This window comes from Lutjanus erythropterus, chromosome 3, assembly GCF_056507025.1.
Source record: "Lutjanus erythropterus isolate fLutEry1 chromosome 3, fLutEry1.hap2, whole genome shotgun sequence".
Lineage (NCBI taxonomy): Eukaryota > Metazoa > Chordata > Actinopteri > Lutjaniformes > Lutjanidae > Lutjanus > Lutjanus erythropterus.
This window is the reverse complement of record NC_139319.1, coordinates 18,732,007-18,738,263: the sequence shown is the minus strand read 5'-3', so window position 1 is coordinate 18,738,263 and position 6,257 is coordinate 18,732,007. Positions and strand designations below refer to the sequence as shown.

Genomic DNA, 6,257 nt, shown 5'->3' with positions numbered 1-6,257 from the left:
CTCCAATGCTGTATATCTTCCTTGTGCAACTAGATATATCTTTGTTGATTTGAGACAAACTTCTTTGGCAAGTTTCTGCAGCTCATATGCATTTCTAGAAATTATGGAGGTATGATTAATGATAGATGCCAAGTAGTAAAAATGATGGCTGACAGAAATATAAATCAGTGGCAAGCTTTGAAATGTAAACAGCATGAAGATAATTTAATTTAATCCTAGATATTATCTTAAAAGGTTTTAGCTTGTATCATAATTCAGTCAAGCAAACAATGGCAGAGCCAAGGCATGTCCGTTCTGGCCTTGAACCATAGACGAGCCACCCCACACAGGTAATAAGAAACCTATCCAAGGGTCATATAAAATGTAAAGACAATTATAATTACTTAATGGCGCACCTGTAAACTTGTTGCTTATTTAGTAGTTGTTTGTTCAAGTGAAAGACAAAGAGAGAAACTTGAAATAGTGACTATTATGTGACATCACAGTGGATGGAGTTGCTGTGGTTACACTCACTGAGTGGCAGCATTCAGGTGAATGCTGCTAAAACACAAAAAACTCATCTAAAATGAGAAAGAGCTGTTTTGTGATTGACTAAACAAAAAAATATAGGATATGGATATAGGCACTGAATGTTATGGCTTGGGAGAATAAGGAGTGGCCCACCACAACCCCAATAGACATTTACACTTAATTTGATTTACATTTAATGACTGTTGCTATGCCTGTCAAGCTTTCTATTCAAGCACTGCATATATACCGTTTATGGTGATAACAGTGGCAGATTTACCATTGAAATTTGGAGTAATTGTTGAGACACCAGGACTTTAATTGCACAGAGAAGAAAACAAACGCAGATTCTAATTTCTAGCTGATGACCATGGATTTTGTTGACTAAAATGATGACTCTCAAAAGCAGATTTCATAAGTGTATCTGGGTAATGCAAGCCTGTGCCGAATCCTTGAATCAGCTGATAAGTCAGTCTCCAGCTGACGTTTTAATCTTTGCGTCTGACATGTTTTAAAATATGAACCCCATGTAAGTGCATTTGCAAAGTTACTTAGCAGCTGCATGGATGATATAATGTTGATGCTGAAAGACTGAGGCTAAAGCTAGCTTACTTGTCAGCAAACATTAGTCAGACGGTGAAATATGACAGGTATATCGAGATGACAGAAATATACTCATTAACATAGGGGAAAAGGAAGTGCCAGGGACTAGATTAGTACAGGAGACCATGAGTCGGGTCATCCAGTCAGACCAGCTGGACTGTGATTGTCCAAGGTAGAAAGCCAGAGTGAGGTGATTCGTCGATTGATGATTTGACTTTGATTCTGCATCAGCTCACGTCCTCCCCCGCCCCCCATAACATATGTAAATGCAGTGATGACTAACAAGTGTGGCTGGAGGTAAAGTTATTGCAGCTGGTAAGCTAGCGTTAGTTAGCTTGACATGCTAACATTCACAGCATACATACGTGGATTAAGACAAACTTAAATTTTTTCCTGCTACATTTTCTCTTGTGTTTCACGTTTTTGAGAGACTATAAAAAAGACGCCACCATCCAGACTCATGAAACACTCTATTGCTCTTCTCAGCACCCCATGCACTTCACTTCAACATGTAGAGAAAAGCAAAGTTTGACAAGCCTGTGTTGTACACGTGAAAAACAGTGACTGCGTGAACATTTCAGTGCAAACGAGAGCTCAAACCCTTCTTATTTTCACACTTTCTCACACCTGGCCAAATCTCTTATGTAGTGTATGTACTCGCTTGCTTGTTGGTTTTGGAAATTATAGAAGTTGTTGGATGCAGCCCAAAAAATGTAGATGTGAGAGGGAGTGGATATCAGATGCTCAGCCTGGCCCACCGAGTGAAAAATGGTTCTGCCACTGCAAGCAAAATGTCAAAAGTTACCTTAAAGGGCTCTGAGCTGGTTGAAGTGATTTGTCTTTGTATTTCTGCGCAGCCATTAGGAATGTTAAAGCCATTTTATCCCAGTAACTGTCATTGCTGATGATTTAACTGTGCATGAAACAAATTTTCTTCAAAATCTTTTCACTCAAAAAAACAGCAAAATGTGTTAGCTAAATATTATGAGCTTAAAGCCTAACTGTCCAACATTTAGTGCCTGATTAGTGGCAAAACAAAATATAATTTACTCTTGATTCCTATGCAAAATGTATAATACTGAATGTTGCTCTGAATTACAATCACGAGGTTAATTGTGTGCTGCTATATGACCTGAAATGACATTTACATGGTCTTAGGACACAAATGTGTGCTCTTTTCTTTACTGACCTTTTGATATTTTTCATGTATTGTACAGATATAATCACAGTCTGTTTGGCTCAGAATATAAATCTTGGCATGATGTGCAAATTAGTACATGGTCTCTATAGACTGTTAGACAGCTGAAAGTCACAAATGCTAACAAGATCTAGCATAAGCAATATGTGTTTTTTTACATTTCAGATTTTCTTAAAATCAAATAATTTATTGCCCTTCTATCTATTCTAATGTCCTACCCAGCAATGACATATGTACATAAACATTTCCACTCTACTACCCTAAACTAATGATTGACAATTGATCTTTTACATATCGCTACATCGACAACCTTTATGTAAGAATGAGTTTCTGTAAATGCATTAAACAACATTTAACCACATGTGTTGTTTGTAACTGTTTTTCACTCTGTCCTCCATCATTTTTGCAGGTTCGCAGACTGTGAAACGTGGCCATAAAGCAAAGTTAAAGTGCCTCAGACAGCAGGTTTGAAACTGATATTGCTTTCAGCATCTGGCATCTGAGACAGCGTTTTCATTCAACTGCAGCAGCAAACATAATTACATGGTTCATTAGGAGAGCAAGAATATGGTAATTTAAAGTGTTTTAATGGCCTGATACAGTTTTCCAATGCAGTTGTTATTCAATCTGTCAAAGAAGAATTTTTTTAGCTTGTTATTGTCATTGTGTGCACAAAGAGATAAGATATTTTATACAGTATGTCTCAGTTTGAAATTCATGGTCACACTGTCCCAACATGCATGTACTTCTGCACAGTCCATTACTGAATTTAGTTTATATGGCTGTAAAGGATGCACACTGAATTACATGAGGCAGAAAAATGCTGCAGATTGGATCTTAATGATAGTTCATGACACCTCTGGCCTCACTCCAATCACTCATGCCACAAAATAAGGCATCAGTGTTCAATGACTGCTATGAAATCATTGATTAAACCAGTAATATTTATTGTCACATGTTCAGTTTCATTTAATGGTTGGCTTTTATTATAGGAGTCAGTTAAGACCACAAACCCTGAAATACAATAGTAGATCAACTAGAAGACTTACCAACCCTTTGACCCAACCAGATTTGTTTTTCAGTCTGTAGATTTAGAAAAAACAAAAAAGGTTTACACTGCATTTGATGAGCCATTAAGCTTTGAAAGGTTGAGTGTCAAAAATCATAAATTGCATTCAGAGCAAAAATATTACATAGTAATATTTTGTTCGTCATACTTCAGGACTCAAACTCAACTAAAACTTTATTTAATATAAAACATTTCATAATGTGCTTTACATTAAACAACAATACACATACATGTGCATATTTATCTTGAGAATCTTCCACCACTGTAAAATATTTAATCCTGCTCATTTCTAGTCTATATTATACATTTTAGCCCAAAACGTGTGTTATTGACTTTGGAAACAACATGCATGTGTCTGTGTTTATTCATATGATTATTAATTTAATATTATCCTATTTCATTTCATGAAGACTCAGTTAGTTTTGAAGAATTTAGGTCTCCAAACATACAGTTCCCATTCTAACGAGGGTTTCCAAATGCGTCGTGATGCGTCTCTGACGTGATCGTGTCTAGAAGGTAACTCTTGATTTACAAAACTCTCGTGAGATTCGTATGTGTTGGTTCTTTCTTGTGCAGGCTGTACCAACTAATCACGTGACAACGCTATCGTTAAAATCTGTTTAGCTTTAGGGACAAGGAAAGCTTGGTTAGTGTTAGGGAAAGATCATGGTTTGGGTTAAAATTATAGCTCTCGCGAGATATTTCGCTCATCTGGGGTTCCCCTCGAGACAGACTCCTCTGACGTCGTGACGGACGGAAGTGATGCAGGTCGTGCGTCTCGGTCAGATAATCGGTTTTGATGAGGTAAAATGTCTGTAAATCTGACCACAACATGGTGATGCTTGTTTGAAAATCACATCGCGTCATTTTTATAACATTTTTTTTTTAATTTCCGGAGCGATATGGATCCGTCCAGAAGGAGCGAGAGTGACTGGCAGGGACTGCTGAACGAGGTGAGACTGACGACACGTCAAAGAGGAGAAAATATATTCAGTAACCTCAGTAACCACTGAGGCTGTGCACCAAACTGTCACATCAGCGGTTAAATTGTGTTTCTTTAAATTCTGTGCGTCTGTTTGGAGACGCAGATCAGTGAAATGTGTGGTTTAAATAAACAGTAAACAGGATTAAATCTTAAACCTGCTGTGGTTTCCCTCAGTCTGCAGCCACTGTAGATAAGGAAGTAGGTTTTTCTCTCTTTTTTTCCTTGTACCTGCAGAGACATGTGAAACAACATGTACCACATTGCAGGTGTATCTGGCTTTTCACCAGTTATTATTGATTATCTGTCACAGTACATTTAGATTAGAGCTGCAACAAATCTTAACCCGATTGTGAATCTATTATTAAATTAATCCCCAACTATTTTGATAGTGGGTTAATCGGTTTGAGTCACTTTATAAGAAGAAAAAGTCAAAATTCTCACCTTCTCAGATGTGAATGTCTTCTGATTTCTCTCTTTCTCCCCTGTGAACAGTAATACATTGGATATATTTGGGTTGTGAACAAAATCAGACATTTGAGGACATAATCTTGGGATTTGGGGAACGGTGATCAACATTTTTAATCATTTTCTGACATGTTGTGGACCAAAAAACGAATTGATTAATCGAGAAAATAACAGTCAGATCAATCGTCTATGAAAACAATCGTCAGTTGCAGCCCTAATCTGTTCGAGTCCGTATTTTACACAGATTCAGTATAATGTAGTAAATGCAAATACCACTGTGTAGCCTAAAGTAATTCTCATTTAATATCGACTTTATTAGTCCCAAAGGAAATTTGTTTGCAAGAGATTGCTCAAAAATGACAATATCATAAGGATCAAAAAGTACAGTGGTAATGAATATAAAGTGTAACAAGTGTAATATTATATAAACAGCCATCATTTTCACTGCTTGGCATTATCAGTATCATTACAATAAAAACAAGACAAGTGAAGTACAAAAGTAAACTAAATAAACCAAAATAGAAAAGTAGTATCAACAATGATATTGAAAGCAATATTAGAAATAAAATACTGGTGGAAGTAAAATAATATTTAACATTTATTTATGAGTAATATTGTCTCTGAATTATAAGCCATTTTTCTGTTAGAATGACCTTTAACAGGTGTGGCTCTCAAACAATCAATCAATTAGAGGATCAACTGAAAATGAACATTGACACTCAGCCCTGATAATTGATGAATGATTTAATTAATTTATCAAGCAGAAATGCCAAACATGCACTCACTTCAGCTGCCCACATGAGGATCTGCATTTATTAGGCTACTAAATGTATCAAAAACACGAATTAGAGATTAAACAATAATGAAAATAATCATTAGTTGAAGCCCTAAACAGGATCATGATAGAAGTCAACATCAGAGGAAGCTCTCATGTTTATTGTAATATAAATTGTTTTCCATAATGGCTGTGCTGCTTCATTATCTTCTTTAATAAACTTTTAAATAATCGGCCTGTTAAGTTTATAACTGTGGAGATGACACTGCCTGTCTGTCCAGTATCATTAAATATTCTCACAACAAATCTTTCATCTTCTTTCTCTCTCTCTCTCTTTCTTTTATAAAACCTTCTTGTTCTTACACGCAGTTCCTGATTTGTAAGCGGAAGTTGGAGAGTAAGAAAGAAGCTCTTCTGATTCTGTCTAAAGAGCTGGACACCTGCCAGCAGGAGAGAGATCAGTACAAGCTGATGGCCAACCAGCTCCGCGAGCGGCACCAAGGACTCAAGAAGAAGTACAGAGAACTCATTGTAAGACGTCTGTGTGTCCTCGAGATGCATTGTGAGCGTTGTTTCAGGCAGCAGAATGGAGGATAAACATCATGTGATTGTCTTTTGTCCATTGCATTTTAGAAACATTGCACTTATAAAGACA

General features: G+C 36.6%; 1 long non-coding RNA gene across 1 annotated transcript; it reads left to right on the top strand.

The window, feature by feature from the left end:
• Nucleotides 1-4,160: 4,160 nt before the first annotated feature.
• Nucleotides 4,161-6,214, top strand: LOC146329903 (uncharacterized). Its single transcript, XR_014769835.1, has 2 exons — nt 4,161-4,330; nt 5,972-6,214. It is a non-coding gene; the product is annotated as an uncharacterized LOC146329903 (long non-coding RNA).
• The last annotated feature ends 43 nt before the right edge of the window (nt 6,215-6,257 follow it).